Source organism: Narcine bancroftii, chromosome 12 (assembly GCF_036971445.1).
Source record: "Narcine bancroftii isolate sNarBan1 chromosome 12, sNarBan1.hap1, whole genome shotgun sequence".
NCBI lineage: Eukaryota > Metazoa > Chordata > Chondrichthyes > Torpediniformes > Narcinidae > Narcine > Narcine bancroftii.
Genome location: NC_091480.1, coordinates 63288481 through 63310632, shown reverse-complemented (window position 1 = coordinate 63310632; position 22152 = coordinate 63288481). Strand labels below are relative to the sequence as shown.

At 45.8% G+C, this 22152-nt stretch overlaps 1 protein-coding gene across 8 annotated transcripts in view; it reads right to left on the bottom strand.

Annotated features, from left to right (window-relative positions):
- The window catches only part of LOC138747322 (tensin-2-like), a 263792-nt gene that overhangs the window by 215070 nt on the left and 26570 nt on the right, over positions 1 to 22152 (bottom strand). The window lies entirely within an intron of this gene.

Below are 22152 nucleotides of genomic sequence, written 5' to 3'. Positions count from 1 at the left end.
CTTCGGTGACGTCCCGAATCCCCTCAAACTTCTCACAAAGTATAGCTGCTGGCGAGGCCTTCTTCGTGATTGCAACAACTTGGAGGCTCCAGGACAGATCCTCAGCTATGTCAACACCCGGTCTCAATACCGCGCCTCCTCTGTGTGTGCCCAATGTTCACTGCCATACACAAATGTAATTCCAATCACATGAGCAGCCATGCCTTTTGCTGCCTGGACCCTGAGCTCTGCAGTGCCCTTCCTACAACTTCCTTTCCTCCCTCTCCTCTGTTAAAATTCTCTTTAAGGACTCTCTTGAACTGAGCGCTTGATCATCTGCTCCAATATCTCCACCTGATTCCAATGGGGCGCTGTCATGAAGGCGCTATATAAAAGAAAGCTATTGTTGCCTGGCGATCCACAAAGAGCACAGGCTGGAAAATAAATTGTACATCCCTTTAAAAGGTTGTTCTTCATTGGTATCCCTTTTAACACACACATCCTTTCAAAATTCGAATTCGGGTCATTCTTGAAGCAGGCGTGTTGACAGAAGGGCTCAAGCCCGAAACATTGGTTATGATTCTTTATCTTTGCTATATAAAGTACTCTGTTTGACCTCCTGAGTTTAGAACCGTAGAACACTACAGCACAGAAACAGGCCCCTTTGGTCCTTCTAGTCTGTGCTGAACCATTTTTTTCTGCCTTATCTCACTGACCTCTACCCAGTCCATAGCCTTCCATACCCCTCTCATCCATGTACCTGTTCAAATTCTTCTTAAATGTTAAAATCGAGCCCGTATTCACTACCTCAGCTGGCAGCTCGTACCACACTCCCACCACTCTCTGTGTGAACTTTTCCCCTTTCACCCTTAACCCATGTCCTCTGGTTTGTATCTCACCTTCCCTCAGTGGAAAAAATCCCACCTACATTTACTCTGTCAATCTCCTCATAATTTTAAATACCTCAATCAAATCTCCCCTCATTCTTCTACGCTCCAAGGATAAAGTCCTAACCTGTTTAACATTTCCCTGTAACTCAGTTCCTGAAGTCCGGGCAACATCCTAGTAAATCTTCTCTGCACTCTTTCTATCTTATTGATATCTTCCCTGTAGTTAGGTGACCAAAACTGCACACAATACTCTAAATTTGGCCTCACCAATGTCTTATACAACTTCACCATAACATCCCAACTCCTATACTGAATACTTTGATTTATGAAGGCCAATATGCCAAAAGTTCTCTTTACATCCCTGTCCATCTGTGATGCCACTTTCAAGGAATTAAGTACCTGTATTCCCAGATCCCTCTGTTCTACTGCACTCCTCTGTGCCCTACCGTTTACTGTGTATGTCCTTTTTTGTTTCTCCAGCATTTTTTACTTCAACCACAGTGTCTGCAGACTTTTGAGTTTTACTTCATGTTGCTCTCATCTGAAGAGGAAGGGTACTTGGCCCATCGCTCTCCTTCTCCTGTCGACGCTGTCTCCTTCCCCCATCAAGAAATTAAAATATCTTTGAATGATACTGGGCCTTCAGTTCCTCTGCCAACGTTGTGGAGCACCATCCTTGTTTCAGATCAGTCCTAGGGAATAACTGGGTCTGACGAACTTCAAACCATACACCTTTTATTCACGAGCTTGCATTGCTCAGTTGATATACAGTCTCATTTGCTTCGATATCTATAAACAAGTGAGCCCTGAACACGGTCTGAGGCTGATTCTTATACAACAGTTAAAAACACGATGCTGGAGAAACTCAGCAAGTCAAACAGTGTCCTTTATACAGCAAGGATAAAGATTAAATTTATCTTGTTGCGCTAACTGCTACACTAACCATGCCATCACCTGCTGAGTTTCTCCAGCGTTGTGTTTTAACTTCAACCACGGTGCCAGTATTTCTTTCGTGTTTTACTTTGATGAAAGGCACAAGTCCGAAACATTAGTTATGTGGTAAACCACTGTCGTGTATAATTATCTGGTCGGGCATGCCCATTGGTTGGGCATGTACCTGTGGCCCCTCCCCACAGGCTCCTGTATAAAGGTGGCTGTTCCACAGCCCCCTCCTCAGTGCAGGACAGTCGAACAATGGGTATATGCTGTGCTTTCAAATGAATTAAAGCCTATTAGTGTCTCCCCAATAGTCTCCTGAGTGATTGATGGTGCATCACACGCGCTGAGTGATTGATGGTGCATCACACGCGGTGAGTGATTGATGGTGCATCAGGTGATGTGTCTGTATCTTTGCTACATAAACGACACTGTTTGACCTGCTGCGTTTCTCCAGCGCCCGTGTTTTTACTTCAACCAGTGTCTGCAGACATTCATGTTTTACTACTTGTACGTAGTTATCAGGTACACTTGTATATTGGAGCGAGACACCATTGATTAAGGGTTCATGGCTACCTTGTGCCGTCTTGAGCACCTCAGCCTTGAGCAGCCCAGCAGGCAATAATCAGCATGGCGCCGACTGTTCCTCTACAGCCATTATACTCATAATTCACAGCCGTTATGCATAGAGTAAAGTTCCTAAAGTCATTTAACAGGGACTTTAAGTCAGTTCCTCTGCAGCCATTGTATAAGTCACAAGATTATGCACATAGTAAAAGGTTCGTTAAGCTGATAATAGGTACTTCAGTCCATCCTAGTCTTGGCTAGTGAATTATTACCATAATAAACGGGCGGCACAGTTGGCGTAGCCATTAGTGCACCATTGTAACAGCGGCAGTGACCTGGGTTCGAATCCCGTGCTGTCTGTGAGGAGTTTGTACGTTCTCACCCCGTGTCTGCGAGGGTTTCCTCTGGGGGCTCCAGTTTCCTCCCACCCTTCAAAACATACCAGGGTGGGGGTGGGGGGGTTGTAGGTCAATTGGGTATAATTGGACGGCACGGGTTCGTGGGCTGAAAGGGCCTGTAAAAAAAACACAAAAATCTACAGACCCTGTGGTTGAAGTAAAAATGCTGGAGAAACTCAGCAGGTCAAACAAAGGTAAAGATACAGAACCGACGTTTCGGGCTAGAGCCCTTCATCAAAGTATAAGCAACATGTAGGCAGGCACCCGAACAAAATGGTGGGGGGAGGAGCATGGTTCCACAGGCAGATAAGGGAGGGAGGGAACAGCAGCAAACAGGGGGAGGGGGACGGCTCTGTGAATGGTGAGGGAAGGGGGTGGGAAGCTGGAGGGAAGGAGACGGAGGGATGGGGGAAGGGAGGGAGATCGGGGAAGAAGAGAGAGACAATGGGGAGGGGTCTAGCAGAAACCAGAGAAGTGGGTTAATGCCATCATCAGGTCGGTCAGAGAAGACGGTTTAGGGAGAAGAAGAATGGTTGATAGAAAAGGATTGTGCCCTGGGACTTTGGGGGGGGTGTCATTGGGGTAGAGGGGTAGCCGTTAACATTGGGGAGTCAGAGGGATGATGCGGTGGGGGGGGGGGGTGTGTGGGGAGCTTGCTGGTGGCATCAACGGCGAGATATGGTGCAGGATTTAGGGAGACCTCCAAGAAATCGAAAAGAATAAACAACAAGTCTGGGGCTCGCCTACACACAGCCCATCCCAGTGACACTCACTCCCAGGGCAACTTGCTCCTATTTGCCCCATGGTGCATCAGAAGGGAAATGTAGAAGGCAGGGCATCACCCTGTGGGTAATTAACAAAGAAATCGCCTCAAATGCAACCCACTCTGCTATGCTCCTGATTGGCTTAAAGGAACGTCCCATCATGGGAGATGTATTGAGTCTCCTTCTGGGGGACAAAAGGAAAATCAATTTTCAATCATAGAACACACGAATTTCCAGGGTACAGGATTTACCACTTTAAAATTGCAAAGGAAAAGAGCCAGCCTCACATTTCTTGTAACTATACTCTTATTACGCCTCAGCTGCGATGGTCTTGGAGATCAGAAGAGATCTTGTGCCCAAAGCAATTGGTTAATTTGGGATGCATTCAAGCTACTCAAATAATACCAGGAATGAAAAGGATAGTATATGTTTGTCGGCTCTTGAACTAGACCTGTTGGGGTACAGAAGGACGAGGGAGGGGAACCTCGTGGAGATATTTCGAATGCTGAAAGGCCTGGACAGAGTAGATGTGATGAGGACGTTTCCCACGGTCGGGGAGTTTAGGACAAGAGGGCACAACTTCAGGATAAAAGGGCATCCATTTAAAACAGAGACGTGGAAACATTTCTTTAGTCAGAGGGTCGTGAGTCTGTGGAACTTGTTGCCACAGGTGGCTGTGGAAGTGAGGTTGTGGGGTGTATTTAAGACCGGTATTTTATTAGTCAGGGCATCAAGGGATATGGGGAGAAAGCCGGGGAGAGGGGCTGAGTAGGTGGATGGATCAGCTCATGATGAGAATGGCGGGGCAGACTCGATGGGCCTCCTTCTGAAAGGCCTCGGCCCAAGGATGACCTGACTTTCTCGAAGCATAAACAGCTAATGGGTGTGAATTTTTTCAAAGGGGACCATGTCTGAACAATAGCCCATTTATCTCAGCAAGAAGGCTGCATGGCAAGAGATTAAACTGTTCTACAATATAGAGAGAGCAGGAGAGTGCCATCGGGATGCTTGCAGCAGTTAGGATGCTGGGCACAGAGGATACATTCAATGTATCTGCACTGACAAAGGGATGATACAAAGACAGGTGGAGGTAGAGAGGCTGCAGAGCAACTTGGACAGATGAGAAGTGGCAAATTAAATCCAATGTTGGAAAGTGTACGACCATGCACTTTGGTAGAAGGAATAAACAGGCAGACTTATTCAAAATTTGGAGCTGCAAAGGGACTTGAGAGTCCTTGTGCAGGTTACCCAAAAGGTTGACCTCCAGGCTGAGTTGGTGGGGAAGAAGGCCAATGCAATGTTGGCATTCATTTCTAGAGGGATAACATACAAGGGCAGGGATGTGATGTTGTGACTCTATAGGGCACTGGTGAGGCCTCACTTGGAGTACAGGGTACAGTTGGGGGCTCCTTATTTGAGGAAGGATGCGCTGACATTGGAGAGGATTCAGAGAAGATTTACCAGAATGATATCAGGAATGCAAAGGTTAGTAAATGAGGAATGATTGTCGGCTCTTGGACTGGACTCGTTGGATACAGAAGGACGAGGGGGGGAACCTCATAGGGGCATTTTGAATGTTGAAAGGCCTGGACAGAGTAGGTGTAGAAAGTTGTTTCCCCATGGTAGGTGAGTCTTGGACAAGGGGTCAGAACTTCAGGATTGAAGGGCTCCCATTTAAAACACAGAATTTCTTCAGCCAGAGGGTGGTGGACCTCTGGAATTTGCTAACACGGGCAGCCGTGGAGGCCAAGTCGTTGAATGTATTTAAAGAAGAGGTTGGTAGGTATCTAAATAGTCAGGATATCCAAGGTTATGGGGTGAAGACTAGAAAGTGGGGCTGAATGGGAGAATGGATCAGCTCACGATGGAATGGTGGAGAAAAGTCGATGGGCCGAATGGCCTAGTTCTGCTCCTAGATCTTATGGTCTTACAGATCACTGGAGCTCATAAATGATGTTTACTTGACAGGAATTCCCTCATTAACCCCTTGAACTCAAGCCATTTTTAACCTTTCATAATATATACTCTGGACTAGGTCCATGGTTAAACTACAGTACAAACCAAATGGAGGTTGGGTGTAAAACCAGTCCCAGAAAACGGAGTATATGCACTTGCTGGTGGTCCCTGAAAACCGGAACACAGAGTCCAAAGGGTTAAAGAGAACAGGGCCTCTGCTGCTTCCATTGTGGCTCCATTCCACGTCAGCACCTTTACTTCATCAGGAGTTTGTGGGGGTTCGGTACGACACCAGAAACCCTGGCAAATCTCTACAGATGTGTGGTGTAACGTGTGCTGACCGGCTTCATCGCGGTCTGGTATGGGGACACCAATACCCCTGAGTGAAAAACCCTCCAAAAGGTAGTGGACACAGCCCAGGACATCACAGGCAAAACCCTCCCCACCATTGACAACTTCTACAAGGAACGCTGCCGTCGGAGAGCAGCAGCAATCATCAAAGATCCGCACCACCCAGCACACGCTGTGTTCTTGCTGCTGCCATCAGGAAAGAGGTGTAGGTGCACAAGACTCGCCCCAGCAGGTTTAGGAACAGCTGCTCCCCCTCCACCATCAGACTTCTCAATGACAAACTCAATCAGGGACTCGTGCACTTTATTGATTTTTCCCCTCTCTGTATTGCACAGTCAGCTTGTTTATATTTCTTTATTTGTTTACATGTGTACATTGTGTACAGTTTTTTTTTTGCACTACCACTAAGTGGTAATTCTGCCTGGCCCACAGGAAAAATAATCTCATGTGATGTCACGTAGGAACTCTGTCAAGACCGTGGAGTCAATGCCTACAAATTCCAAGCACGTCAGTTCAACTTCGATCAGTTCCCAGCCCATCTGGTTCATTCTGTCATGAAAGCCCAGTGCAGCCCCAGGGGCCAATTGGTGACACTATTCGGAGTGAGATAAGAGGGACTCTCAGGTCTGAAGCCTTTGCATTCCAGTGGATTGATGGGGGAAGGTGAGGCTGAGCTCCAACGATTCAGTGGGGTGGACACAATGGCGGAGAGGGTAAGATCCTGGACTTCCTGGACTGGAAGTTAAAAATAAATAAAGATCTGTATCTTTGATCCAGAGACACACATTCAAACCCCCTGCGGTGATGGCTGGGGAATTTAAATTCAAGGTTGTTAAAAAAAAGATTTTTTAAAAAATCTGGGAACACCAAGAAATTGCTGGCTTATTAGCAGTCACTATAAAAGCTTTTGGGTTCTCGTAAAAGCCCATCTGGTTCAACTCATGGCCTTCGGGGAAAGAAATCTGCTGTTCTGAGGGCTGGCATATGTAATTGCAGACTCACTGGTGGCCACAGATCGAGGTAACATGATGGTCAATAAACGATAGCATCACCAGCAAGGCACAAATCCTGCATATGGTCATATTTGTGGTTGTACACATTGTAAAATGTATACACACCAAAATTCTTACTTGCTGCAACTGAATAGGTACTTTGTAAAATAGAAACTACAAAACCAACTTAACAGTAGACTTTATTGAATTAAATTAAAATTTTTAATTTAGACATACAGCACGGTAACAGGCCCTTACGGCCCACAAGCCCATGACGCCCAATGAACCTCCACCCCCTGGTATGTTTCGAACAGTGGGAAGAAACCAGAGCACCTGGGGAAAACGCACGCAGAGACAGGAAGAACGTACAAACTCCTGACAGACAGCGCGGGATTTGAACTTTGTTCCGGTCGCTGGCGCTGTAATGACATTGAGTTAACCGCTACGCCAATTGTGTTGTCCAAAAGAGACAATAAATACAAAAAAAATAATAAATATAACAAAAGGATTTAATTTTTAAAATGGCAGCACTGCTGGAGCTGCTGCCTCTGGTGCAAACCCGCGGAGAGCGAAGCCTCAGTGTTCCCCCACGGTGTCCAAATACCCAGTCCGACTGCCGTCGGTTCCGTACTGGGTTTGAATGACCCATTAAAGGAGCCAATGGGGGTTTATTTTAAAATACCACCCAAGATAGCGGCACCTGTGATTGGCAGCGGCCACAAGGGGTTGCAGATTCCGGGGAAGCAGAGGACTGGCGCAGGGCACCAGAAAGCAGGGAGACCGTCCCCCAGTTTGAGAAGGAGAAGCAGAGGAGATGACCCACGAGACGGCGCCCGCGGCGGTGGACTAGCGAGGGGCTCAGATACTGAAGAGCACGCAGGCGGCATCGGGGCTGCTGGCGACACAAGGTGAGGAGCCTAGCAGTCTACGGGCTGCTGTGACTCAAGGGAGTCACACCAGGCTGTGGACTCGAGACCGGCTGAAGGGGTATCAGGTATCGGAACCAGAATGCGAGAGGGCACTGGAGGGTTCCTGATTGTGTGCATCTGGAGCTCAGGTTGCCAGTGGTTTGGACTGAAGGCCGTGTATCTGCAGAAGCATGGGAGGCAAATCCATGGACACTCAGTGACTCTTTTGCTTCTCTTTCTCTGATAGTAATGGGGCACCAGGAAATTTCTGCTGATGGCGAATCTTTGTCTGCCTTACAGTGGACTAAAGGAAATTTTATGTAATATGACATTTTCTGTTTTATACATAACACGCTGCTGAAGATCCAGCTGCGCTGGATGGGTCACGTCTCCAGAATGGAGGACCATCGCCTTCCCAAGATCGTGTTATATGGCGAGTTCTCCACTGGCCACCGTGACAGAGGTGCACCAAAGAAAAGGTACAAGGACTGCCTAAAGAAATCTCTTGGTGCCTGCCACATTGACCACCGCCAGTGGGCTGATATCGCCTCAAACCGTGCATCTTGGCGCCTCACAGTTTGGCGGGCAGCAACCTCCTTTGAAGAAGACCGCAGAGCCCACCTCACTGACAAAAGGCAAAGGAGGAAAAACCCAACACCCAACCCCAACCAACCAATTTTCCCCTGCAGCCGCTGCAATCGTGTCTGCCTGTCCCACATCGGACTTGTCAGCCACAAACGAGCCTGCAGCTGACGTGGACTTTTTACCCCCTCCATAAATCTTCGTCCGCGAAGCCAAGCCAAAGAAGGAGAAAGAACATAACAATAAAATAATCTTGAATCCTGAATCAATATTCACAGTTATCCTAGTGCAAAAAAATTGGGCTGAAGGGCTGTACTGTTCTATGAATGGAACAGACTCACATAACTGGCCAATATCCAAGATGTAAATTTAACTTGAATTTAACAGATACAGGTGACCCCCCACATGACAGATGTTTGTGTTCCAGAATTCACAAATCACTTCAACCATCTGCAACTGGACTCACTTGAATTTAGAAGAATGAGAGGGGATCTTGTAGAAACAAAGAAAGGCATGGATAAGATAGAGGTCAGTAAGTTGCAGGGGAGACCAGAACTAGAGGACGTGGCCTCAAGATCCAGGGGAGTAGATTTAGGATGGAGATGAGGAGGAACTGCTTTTCCCAGGGGGGGGGGGGGGGGAAATCTGTGGAATTCACTGCCCATTGAAGCAGTGGAGGCGACCTCAGTAAATAGATTTAAGACCAGGTTGGATAGATTTTACATCGTGGGGGAATTAAGGGATGGGGGATAAAGTAGATCGGTGGAGATGTTACTGAGAAATTTTGCTTGAGAAAAATTGTCATTGTCCCATTTCCTTTGGAGTTCGAAACTGGGCACATAACGAGTCCATGAGGGACGATTAAAACAGTGGTTTTCAAAAATTTTCTTTCCACTCACATCCCACCTTCAGCAATCCTTTAGTAATCACAGAGCATTGATGGCAGAAGAATTACTGAAGGTGGGATGTGAGTGGGAAGAAAACGTCTGAAAACCACTGCTCTAGAACATTTTCATCGATCCTATTTCTCCCAGATGGTTCACAGCGATAATAGTCTGGACGACTGCTCCTGGGCTGAGGGAGGGTATCCTACAGGAGAGACTGAGAAAGACTGGCCGATTTTAAATGGTCTCCTCTACATCGGGCGCAGATAGGGAGATCGCTTCGTTGAGCACCTCGGCTCCGTTGGCCGCAACAGCGGGAATCTCCCAATGGCTGCCCATTTCAATTCCCCGTCCCATTTCCTTGCCAATAGTAACAGGGGCTGCGATATTTCTTGATACAAGAGTTGTAAGTGCGTGATCAAAGCAAATAGTTACAGAATGTTGGTGCCAGAGTTTGGGGGGAAAAGGGAGATGGACAGGAACTAGTTGACTGAGATCACTTTGGTCTGGATTCCTCCCCCATTGCTTGAATTCTGAGACATTCTGATATATCCTGCTTCTGATTTTTTCTTGAAGAAGGGCTCAGGCCCGAAACGTTAGCGATATATCTTTGTCTCCTATGGACACTGCGAGACCGGCTGAGTTCCTCCAGCATTTCGGTGAGTTTACTACAATCACGGCATCTGCAGCCCATCATGTTTCTCTCAGCAGAAAATGGGATACAAGCAGAAGATTCTGACCAGTTAGCAGACTCACTGCTGCCTGATGTATTAACTGAATTCTCAAGTTTTCCAAAATTGATGAAGTGTTGCTTTTAAGGTGATCATGGCCCTGACATTTGCTCTAAGAAAATGGAGACTCTCGCACATCGAACTGCTTGTGTGCTTTGGGCTTCCTTCTCACGGCTAATGGTGGCTCTCTTGCACGTGCGGAGAGCGGGCAGGATTTCTTTGTTAAAAGGAATCCTTGCTTGCTCTTGAGGTGTTTGCCACGACATATCCAGCACCTCATTGTGCATCCTGAGCCAATGTCTGGGCCAATCACAGCGATGGTTTGAAGCTGTTGGCAAGCAAAGACTGCTGTTACACTCAGCAGATGAAGTGTGTGTGTGTGTGTGTGTGTGTGTGTGTGTGTGTGTGTGTGTGTGTGTGTGTGTGTGTGTGTGTGTGTGTGTGTGTGTGTGTGTGTGTGTGTGTGTGTGTCAAAACATTTACTGGCTGGAAATGTTTGGACAGCTCTCTCAAAACACAGGGTGAAACAGGTTCAGTCTCGTTGAGGTCAATCATTAACACGTTTCCTCTCAGAACGTGCCCTATGCTGTGAGACTCAAAGCCTATTTCTTTAAGCCAGCAATACAACGGAATGAAGCAAGTGTGCCATTAACCAATTCCCAGCTCCCTGGGCAGTCAGGAGCGTGTCCAAGTTCCCCAATGGTCGGGATGAGGCAAAAATTCTCGGCTTTGCTAAGGTCCACATTTACTTTGGCCATGGCAAAGATTCAGCTGATGTGCAATCCTTCACTTCCCTTTCAACTGCATATACAAACAGAACGTTAAATAATTGTGCTCTCACATTTGGCTGACACTCCTGGCCAAAGGATCTTTGCAAGAAGTTAGACCGTAAGCCAAGCATATGATCAGGTTTACAGCATTTCTTTCAAGAGCCAAATATAGTCTGATTTACCTGAATAATGGAGCGTTTGATCAGAATCAGAATTTAGTGTCAGGAACAAGTCACAAAATTTGTTGTTTTGCGGCAGCGTCACAGTCCAAACATTTCTATAATCCATCATTCAAAAAATAAATAAAAATAGTGCACGAAAAGTCAAAGTGAGGCCATGTTTGTGGTTCATTGATCATTCAGGAATCTGATGGCGGAGGGGAAGAAGCTGTCCTTGTGCCACTGAGTGCTCGTCTTCAGGATCCTGGACCTTTTCCCCCGATGGTAGCAGAGTGAAGAGGGCCCGGCCTGGGTTTTTTGAGGATAGAGGCTGCTTTTTTAAGACACCACCTCTTGAAGATGTCCTCGATGGAGGGAAGTCTGGTGCCTGTGGTGTCACAGAGAGTTAACAACCCTCTGGAGTTTGTTCTTGTCCTGAGAGTTGGTGCCTCTGTACCAGGCAGTGATGCAACCAGCCAGAATGCTCTCCACGGTACAAGTGGGACCCCTGGCAACAGTATCTGAATGTGTTCAGTACAATAATCTTGAAGAGGAGTGAAACATGAAAGTCTGCAGATGCTGTGATTGGAGCAAAAACAGAGAACTACTAGAGGGACGTAGCCGGTCTCACAGCATCCACAGCAAGTGTAGATAAGAAGGACTCAGACCCAAAATGCCAGCAATATATCGTTACCTCCTGTGGATGCTGCAAGATCTGCCGAGTTCCTCCAGCATTTCTGTGTTTTTACTTAAAGAGGAGAGATGAGCAGGGCTGTGGCAGAAGACTTGCAGAGTAGGATTAGAGCTGGCATGGGTATTGTCATCTGATTGTACAAGTACAACCCGACGAAACAGTGTTCTCCAGTCCTCGGTGTAAAACATGCAGACTCACACCCAGTCATAGCACACATACATACATATGCAGGACAAGTATTTCATCTATACAGATAAATGTTGTTTTATGAATGAGAGTCTCAGGTAGTTAGTGTGTCCAGTCCCTTTGGTCATTCAGCATTCTCCCTGCCCATGGGAAGAAGCTGTTCCTCAGCCTGGTGATCCTGGATCTCTTCCCCGACGGGAACAGCTGAAAGATGCTGTGTGCGGCACAACAGGAAGAATGGACTTTTGTTTTTGTCCTGTAGCAGTCTCAGGTGCTCAGCACCATCAGCTGTCACTGAACAGAGCTCCCCGCAAAGGTTGTGGATACTCTGGGGTGAGGACCTCCTCTTTTCCTGCACTTACTGCTGACGAGCATCAGTTCAGAGGGGTCCCTGACACCCAATAGTTGTTAAGTTAGCTGAGCAATTAATTGGATTTGAAGAATTCTCAGACAGCTAACAAAGAAGCACTTTTTAAAATGAATTATATACGATCACACGTGGCACCATATAATGACTGAGACAAATAAAAACTGAACAGAAGCTGAAATTTAAATTTAAAGTTAAATTTAGAAATACAGCACAGTAACAGGCCATTTGGTCCACGAGCCCGTGCCGCCTAAGTTATACCCCATTGACCTACAATGGGGTACCCCTGGTACGTTTTGAACAGTGGGAGGAAACCAGAGCCCCCAGGGAAAACCCACGTAGATATGGGGAGAAGTTACAAATTCCTCACAGACAGCATGATTCAAACTCCGGTCCCGATCGCTGGCGCTGTAAAAGGGTTGTGCTAACTGCTACGCCAACCATGCCGTCCCAAATGAACAGAAAAAGCTATGGAGTGAAAAACAAACTTGGGAGGAACTCAGTGGCTCAAACAATGGTGGTAAGTGTGCTGACCGACTGCAGCACGGTCTGGAAAGGGCACACCAATACGACTGAGCGTAAAGCGTTTCTCTAGCATTGTGCTTTTACTTCATCCACAGTGTCTGCAGACTTTCATGTTTTACTCCTGAGCGTAAAGCCCTCCAAAAGTGAGTGGACTTGGCCCAGGACATCACAGGCAAAACCCTTCTCGCCATCGAGAACATCTACAGAGAATGCTGCCGTTGGAGAGCAACAGCAATCATCAGGGACCCACACCACCCAGCACACGCTCTGTTCTCGCTGCTGCCATCAGGAAAGAGGTATAGGTGCCACAAGACTCACACCACCAGGTTAAGGACCAGCTGCTCCCCCTCCACCATCAGACACCTCAATTGCAAACTCATTTAAGGACTCTGACTTGTGCACTTTATTGACTTTTTTATTCTCTCTGTATTGCACAGTTTGTTTACATTTCTTTATTTGTTTACATGTGTACGTTGTGTACAGTTTTTTGCACTACCAATTCTGCCTGGCCCACAGGAAAAGGAATCTCAGGGTTGTACGTGATGTCATGTATGTACTCTGACAATAAATCTGAAAAGCTGTTTGGAGGTCACTGTACACAGACCCACATGGACATTCAGAACACTATACCTCTTGCACACAACTCATTGTACAAACTCACAGCCCACTCGACATTTGCAACTCACTGCACATAGCTTAATGTACGTGATCCTCTTCTGAATATATACAGACCCATAGGTCACCGTACACAATGTATGCAGCTGACAGAACACAGACCCATGTCAACATGTATGCTGGACAAGACCTGCAGGTCATTCTACACACAACACAACAAATTGGATACACCCTCAGAGTACAAAAGTATAGACAGCCACACGATGCTACATGCCACGTTAAGAATTAAGGTTTTACATCTCACACTGCATTTACGTGGAGAACCAAAGGGCCTTGGAGTGGTCCACCTGTCTTTCATAAAGGCATTTTCTGCTTGTGTTGTCCACAGAACGCATCTTAAAGCTTTTCAACATCTTTTTGGTTAGAACATTGCTGTTTATTGTGTGGGGCAGCAACAATATATCCAGTAATAAAGACAGTCCATTCCTCCCGGTGGATAGCCTTGACCAATGCCAATTCCAAGTCTTTTTAAACGACTGCTTTCAAGGTCATTAGAACATTCTAAGTCGCTGGTTCAAGATACAGTAAAATTCCCATTACCCCCAATTCAAACAACCAGCAACAACAAAAAAAATACAGAAGTTTAAAATTGGCGCGCCTCGCCATTAGTTTCCATTCATACAACACACTGTCTGAAGCTACCGGAAAATGTGCTTATTCGGCATCTACCAATCTCTGTAGTGTGTGTGTGTGTGTGTGTGTGTGTGTGTGTGTGTGTGTGTGTGTGTGTGTGTGTGTGTGTGTGTGTGTGTGTGTGTGTGTGTGTGTGTGTGTGTGTGTGTGTGTGTGTGTGTGTAAAACAGATACTCGCACGCACGCACGTTGGAAATGAGCACAGCCGATGTACAAGATGAAGAGTTCAAAATGCAAATGAACGAGATTGTGGATCCTATTAAATTCAAAGTTTTGGAGTGTAATCACAAATCTGCCATGAAGCTTTAAGAAATAGTGAGCCTTTTTAAGAGATATTTCTATTGATGTGTCAAATTCTTCAGCGGTACAAGTTTAGAGTTGCCTTGGAGAGACCTCCTCACTTGTCCAGCCAAAAGAAGGTCATGCTTTACAATCAGGTAAATGCCAAGAACAGAACCAGAATGCAAGTGGAAACTTTGGCCCACATCTCTAGTGCACAGCTCAATAACTGCCCTAAAATAAAACAATCCCTTAATGCATATATTCCCCAAAGTTACCTCACAAAACATTAAAAAATCTGTGATTTATAATCACAAAATTATATCATGGATGTGTTTCGAGGAACGAATTCTTCAAGAAATTTGCTGAACAACTGTGAATCCCATCAGTAGACAGGGAGACCCAGAAAGGGAGAGATGAGGGCAAATTCAAGATTATTTTTATTGCCAGGCAAGGCCTATGGGATGCTGGGCTTCATTAGTCGGGGATTGAGTTCAAGAGTCGAGTGGTCATGTTGCACTTTAAGTATTGTGTTCAATTCTGGTCACCTCATTACAGGAAGAATGTGGAAGTTATGGAGAGGGGGCAGAGGAGATTTACCAGGATGTTGTCTGGATTGGAAAATGTCTAATGAGGCAAGGTTAGCAGAGCTGGGACTTTTCTCTCTGAAGTGTAGAAGGATGAGAGGAGACTTAATGGATAGGGTGGACAGCCAGCACCCGTTTCCCAGGGCGGGAATAGGAAACACCAGAGGACGTCTGTACAAAGTGAAGGGAGGGACGTTCAGGGGAGATGTCAGAAGTAAGTTTTTTTTTAAAAACAGAGAGTTGTGGGAGCCTGGAACGCCTTGTCAGGGGTGGTGGTGGAGGCTGGAACATTGGGGACATTTAAGAGACTCATAGACAGGCAGGTGGATGGAAACAAAATAAAGGGTTATGAGATAGGAAGGGTTCAGGTTTTTTTTGGTGGGAATATATAGGTCAGCACAACATTAAGGGCTGAAGGGCCTGTACTGTGCTGGAATGTTCTATGTTTCTATGTAATGATACATTAAAAATGCTACATACATGATATCCTTTAACTGCCATGAGCCCGGTGCCCCTAACAATAGGAGAAAGAGAAGCAAAAGAGAGTCCCTTAAGAGACGCTCAGTGTCTCTGGACGCCCCTGCAGCCTCTGCAGGCGCGCAGATTCCTCTTTGATTCATTGGCCGCCCGAGCTCCAGATCCGACCCCTCTGACACGACCAGGAGCCTTCCACGCCTAGCTGAAGTGCCAGATTCGCCAGTGATGGATGTTGGGAGGTGGTCCTTCACAGGCCTGAGCCTCTGAAACTAACAACTCTGGTATGGCCATCCCTCAGCCTCTCACCCTGGGCCAAGCATCAAGTAAGGACGGTGGGTAGCACTGACTCAGAAAGCTGAGGGTTCAAAACTCACTCCAGAGACGATCGCGCAGAGGCGCCAACTGATGCTCCACAACAATACCTAGGGAGTACCACACTGTTAGGGGGCGCTGCCTTTCAAATGGGATGCTGCACTGCAAACTATTCTGGAATCACAATTTTCACCAATTTGAGTGATGAGGCTATTGGCATGTCTGGGAAATTACAGTTACGAGGAGGGATTGCTGAGACTGAGGTAGTTTCCTTGGGAACTAAGAGTCCGAGAGGACATTTAACCGAGGACCACAAACCAAGGGCTCAACAGGGTAAAATATCTGCTAATCTCAGGGGTCAATGGCACAGGTAGAGCGACATGGTTAGCACGGCACTGCCACAGCTGCCAGCAACCCATGCGTGAACCCGGCGCTGCCTGTATGGAGTTTGTATGTTCTCCCCGGGTCTTGTAAAGAAGGTAGAAAAAGGTGATTGGATGTAATAGGAAACTCTGAAATCCAAAAAAAAAACCTTCTACATTGTGCCCATATTCTCAAACTATGTTTAATTATTGGGTTAACAGTTAATTTAGACCAGTGGTTCTCAACCTTTTTCTTCCCACTCACATCCACTTTAGGTAATTCCTATGCCATCGGTGCTCTGTGGTTAGTAAGGGATTGTTTAAGGTGGGATGTGGGTGGGAAGGGAAGGTTGAGAACCACTGCTCCAGACCCAATTGTTACTGAAATATTTTGCTTGAGAAAAATGATAATTGGCCCATTTTCCTTGGAGTTCTGAAACCGTCTGAAACCGTGAAACATAACGAGTCAATTAGGGATGATGAAAACAGTTGTTTTCAACCTTACAAAAAAGAAGATAAGGAAAATCCTAGAATTGCGAACGAGGAAGTAGTCTTAACAAAATTAAGTTCCATGTCTACCCATGTGGAGTGGTCAACACGATTATCAAATTGTAGCAAAAGGATCAAGTTACGTATATTGACCACCCATTAATAAAATCCAAAATTAGGAAATGCCAATCCTCTGTTCCTTTTAGCTTTCTGAAGATGAACTATTTAAATGGGAGTGTTTTCCATGCCATATATATGATATAAGCGAATCAAGTGAATCGAAAAAGATTTAGGAATGAAAATTGGTATAGATTGGAAAAGATACAAAAATGTAGGAAAAATTTTCATTTTAATAGAACTGATGCAGATAGATAAAGGTGACCATCTCCATAGGAATAATTTAACATGTTTAAATAAAATAGAAAATGTTTCCTTAAAAAGATGTTTAGAGCTCCTTGCAATTGTAATACCAAGATAAGTAAATGGATCCTTCATAAGTTTAAAAGGAAAATTAAAATACCTTGGTAAAGGACTGTTTAGAGGTAAAAGTTCACTCATCAGATTCAACTTGTGTCCTAAACTGAGATAACAAAGCTAATTTGCTTGATAAAGAAACATCTGGATTAGATAAAAAAGCAAAAGTTCATCTGCTTTAAGGAAACTTTATGTTCAATGCCCTTCCTGTAAATCCCTGTAAAGTCTCTATGCTCTTGAAGGGTCATTGCTAAGATCAAGTCAAAAAGTAATGGACTTAAAGGACAGTCTTGACGAGTACCCCGTTGAAAATTATAAGGTTTGGATTGCTGTAAATTAGTAAGAATTGAAGCAGTGGGTCATAAATATAATAATTTAATCCATTTAATAAAACATGGTCCAAAATTACATTTTTCCAGGGTCATAAATAAATAACCCCACTCCACCTAATCAAAAGCTTTCTCTGCACCTAAAGAAAGAAGACATTCACAGAACACAGGAGTGGGGGATAACATAAAATATTAAATAAATAGTGTATATTAAAATAAGAATAACAATTTTTAATAAAGCCAGTTTGAGCGTCAGAAATGATTGATAGCAAAAATATTCTCCAATACTTTAGCCAAAGTCTTCATGTCAACATTAAGTCAACAAATAGCCTATCAGAAGCACATTTGGGACTCCACTTTTAATTTGATTAACATGACTTCCTTTTGTGCATGGCATTGTTTACTGCCATTTAAAGTGGTCCATAGAGCACATATGTCTACAGTTAAATTGTCTCATTTCTACTCAGATATAAATCCTTTATGTGACAAATGTAAAATAGGTGATGATGCTTCTTTAGTTCAAATGTTCAGGACCTGCCCTGACCTAGAAGAATTTTGGAAAGATGTTTTTCAAACATTAATCGGTAAAATTGGAACCTTGCCCTTTAATTCAGAGCCGAATTTTACCTTTGGTAGCCAGACGTGCAATTTTGATTAAATGGAAAGATAATACTCCACCGACGTGATTAAGAGATACTATGGCTTGTTTAACGCTAGAATAAAAATTAGATAAGCTATCAAGGATTCAAATGTTAAATTCCAAAAGAATGGGGCCCAATTATGGACTATTATCATCATCTTAAGATTTAAGGTTGTTCTGGAATTTTGGCGCAGTGCTGTCTCTCTCCAAGTAGGTGTCCTTTGATTCGTACACGCCAACTTTCAACCTTGCTTCGAGGATGGGGTTTTGAAATTTTTTGTTGTTACATCTTATTTTATTGTTATGACTGTGTTCTGGATTTCCTTATTATGAGAATATTGTATAATTAAATATAAAACACGACAGCATTGTACAGGCCCTTCAGCCATCCATGTTGTGCCAAATGGTATAAAAGTGCTAAACCCTTCCTACCCTATAACCCTCGACTTTCCTTTCATCCATATGCCCATCTAATAGTCTTTTAAAGGTCCCTAATGTTCCAGCCTCAACCACCACTCCTGGCAGGGCATTCCAGGCCTCAACAATTCTCTGTGTGGAAAAAACGTACCCTGATGTCTCCCCTCCCTTAATCTTATACTTAAGTCCTCTAGTGGTTGTTATTCCCACCCTAGGAAACAGGTATTGGCTATCCAACCTGTCATAATCTTGTAAACCTCAATCAAGTCCCCTCTCATGCTTCTACGCTCCAAAGAGAAAAGTCCCAGCTTTGCCAATCTCATCTCATAAGATGTGCCCTCCAATCCAGGCAACATCCTGGTAAATCTCCTCTCCTTAGCCTCCACATCCTTCCTGTAATGAGGAGACCAGAACTGGACGGAATACTCCAAATGTGGTCTCACCAGAGACTTTGAAAGCTGTAACATGACTTCTCTACTCTTACACACAATCCCCCTATTAATGAAGCCCAGAATCCCATAGGCTTTTTAAACTATCCTATCGACCTGAGCAACTCCCTTGAGGGATGTACGGACATGAACCCCAAGATCCCTCTGTTCATCCATTCTCTTAATTAACCGACCATTAGCCCTGTACTCAGCTTTTCTATTTGTCCTGCCAAAATGCGTCACCTCACACTTGTCCGGATTGAACTCCATTTGCCACTTTTCTGCCCAACTCTGCATCCAGTCTATGTTCGCTTGCAACCTCTACAACCTTCAGCCCCACCCACAACTCCTCCAATCTTTGTGTCATCCGCAAACCTACTCACTCAATTTCCATGTTTTAATTTTTTTTCCCCAAATCTTGTAGCACATTGTACAATTGTACAGTTCAATTGTTTATATTGTAAAACACCAATAAAAATATTTTAAAAGTTAACAGCGTTCCAGCATTACATCATACTGCCCGATCCTAATGCCGACAGCTCTGTACAGACTTTAAAGGGCCTGCCAGAAGGAACCAACGAAGGTCTGGGCCCAAGGTGCCTCTCTGCCGGGCAGTAGACCATGAGGGCTTGCAGACTCTGTGGGGGGGGGGGGGGGGGGCAGAGGACCGGTGCCGGGCACCAGAAATGGGGAGAACACCCCAGGTTGAGAAGAAATGCAGGAGTCGACTCTACAGGATGGTTACTGTGGCCTTGAACCTCAATGCACATTGTCGGAAGTCCTAATCTGCCAGAGGAAATCCACCCTTTTCCTAATTGTGTGCTAAGCTCTTATCAGAAGTAACTTTGGTTTGCGTCATGAGGATTTTCTGGCATTTGCCATACAATTAATCGCATACAAGATTATTTCAGACCCAGCTATCCAATTAAAATACAAACGTGAATAATGGCACAGAAGCAGGCTATTTGTCCCATTAAATCCATGTCAGTTCCGTGCAGAGCAATATCTGCACTCCTTACTCTTGTGTCTTCCTGGAGTCCTGATTCACATCACTCCAGCAAATAGTGAGCTCAAGAACATTCAGGACGTCACAGTTAGTGTAATGCTGTTACAGCACCAGTGACCAGGACGGGGGTTCAAATCCCTCACTGCCTTTAAGGAGTTTGTACTTTCTACCCACTTCTGTGTAGGTTTTCCCTGGGGGCTCCAGTTTCCACCCACCCTTCAAACACGTATCGGGCATACATCCCTTCTAGTCTGTGCCAAACCTTTTATTGCCTAGTCCCACTGACCTGAACTCAGTCCATAGCCCACCATCCATGTACCCATCCAAATTCCTCTTAAATGTTAAAATTGAGCCTTTCCTTAACACTGAGTTAGAATTTAACATGAAGTTCGGACACGTTTCCGAATGGTGAGAATTGGACCAGAACTGCGTTAAGGTCAGCTCATAATTTTGCTGCTTATCCTTGACGGAAAAACCAGAATGAATCACATGTACCTGTGTCTATTTATGACAATGAGTCATACCTTGATGAAGGGCTCAAGCCCGAAACGTTGGTTAAGTATTTTTACTTTGCTATATAAAAGACACTCCTGGAGCTGCTGAGTTTTTCCAGCTTTGTGTTTTTTCATCACGTCAGCGCCTCTACTTCCTCAGGAGTTTGCGGAGGTTTGATATAACACCTGAAACCATGGAAAACTTCTTCAGAGGTGTGATGGAAAGTGTGCTGACTGGCTGCATCACCTGGGGACACCAATACCCCTGAGCGTAAAGCCCTGCAAAAAGTAGTGGACACAGCCCAGGACATCACAGGCAAAACCATCCCCACCATTGAGAACATCTACAGGGAATGCTGCCGTCGGAGAGCAGCAGTGATCATCAAGGATCCACACCACCCAGCACACGCTCTGTTCTCGCTGCTGCCATCAGGAAAGAGGTGCAGGGGCCACAAGACTCGCAGATTAAGCATTAAACAGGGCCCAGAGGGTGAGGGGGCCCGAGCCACGACTCCCCACAAGATTGTGTTTACCGTGTCCAGTGTGGGCCAGAGTCGTCCCCGCTGCCGGGGTGACACGTGCGGTGGTTACTGGGAGCCAGCGGTGACATGAGGATTTGCGAGGATGAGGGGGCTCCGAAATACCAGTGCCACCTGCGGTGAGTGAACAACGGGAGGGGCGGGTGGCCGGCGGTGTCTCGGTGACTGGATAAAAGCAAGCCCACTAACTTTGCGAGACCAGCAGAGCCCCTCCAGCATTTCCATGTGCATTTCATCACTAACCTTATAAACCGCAGTGCTGATCCCCTGCTCAGGGCCGTCCTTAGGCACCAATCGGCATTGAGCATGGAAGCACAACTTCTCCAACTCAAAAGTACTTTTTTACCCCCCCAAATCAAAACATAAATTGGTTATACAATATTATTATACTCCTCGACAGGAGTGGGAGGGAGAGCCAGCCACAAGGGTAGAAGGAAAATTCCACAGCAGCGATAGACCATTCATTTCCTGTGAGTCACTCTTTCAGAGCTATGAATGAACAAGTGTGCCAGAACGGCAGTAACACCACCCTATTGAGATAAACCTGCCGTAGTGTAAGCACCAGTGTACACCGCCGTTCATGCTCTTTCCGGCTCGAATGCCCTTGAAGTACCTCAGCCCGGTACTTCTCACGTCCATGGGACTCCGCCGCATGCCAGTGGTTACAAGGGCTCCATCACTCCATTCCACTTATTTAGGCAGAAATATCACAGGAAACAGCACATTACTTGGTGGGAACCTCACCTCGGAGGTATCGACCTACTGCGATAGCAAGAAGGGCAAAGATGGAGCTCTTGATCAGCACCAGGATAGTGCAGGAGGCAGCTATAGAAGTGGAGCCCGATGCTGGAGGTGATGGCCAAGGGGTGGGGGGGGGGGGGGGGTTGACCAGAGTGTCCACGGCAAAGTCAGCCCAAGGCCAGCCACACCATGAAGCAGGAGGTGGTTTCCCCAAGAGCCCAGTTGGTTTTGACTTCCCGGCACGTTGCCCGAGACAGAAGTAACTGCGATCAGCACCTCCATCCCGATGCCGATCGCCGGAGAGTGAGAGATGGCCCCAGTCTCGCCTTCCCGAGTGGTCGTCGTCCTCGCATCTGCCCGCGTTGGGATGGAGAGGCACTGGGTAAGGAAGGATCTGAGGATTTGTAGGTTAATTGGGTGGCCGTGGGCTTGTGGGCCAAAAGGGCCTGTAACCGTGCTGGATGTCAGCCAGAAAAGGCCCCCTTTATTCCCACACTTTGCCTTCTGTCAAATCATGGAGAGCCTCAATCAGGAACAAGATCATATTCTTCATCTTCGAACCATCTTTGTTGGCACTGTGTAGTTTCAAGGATCACATAGCAGACTTTAGGATCTCAATCGAAGCACAAATT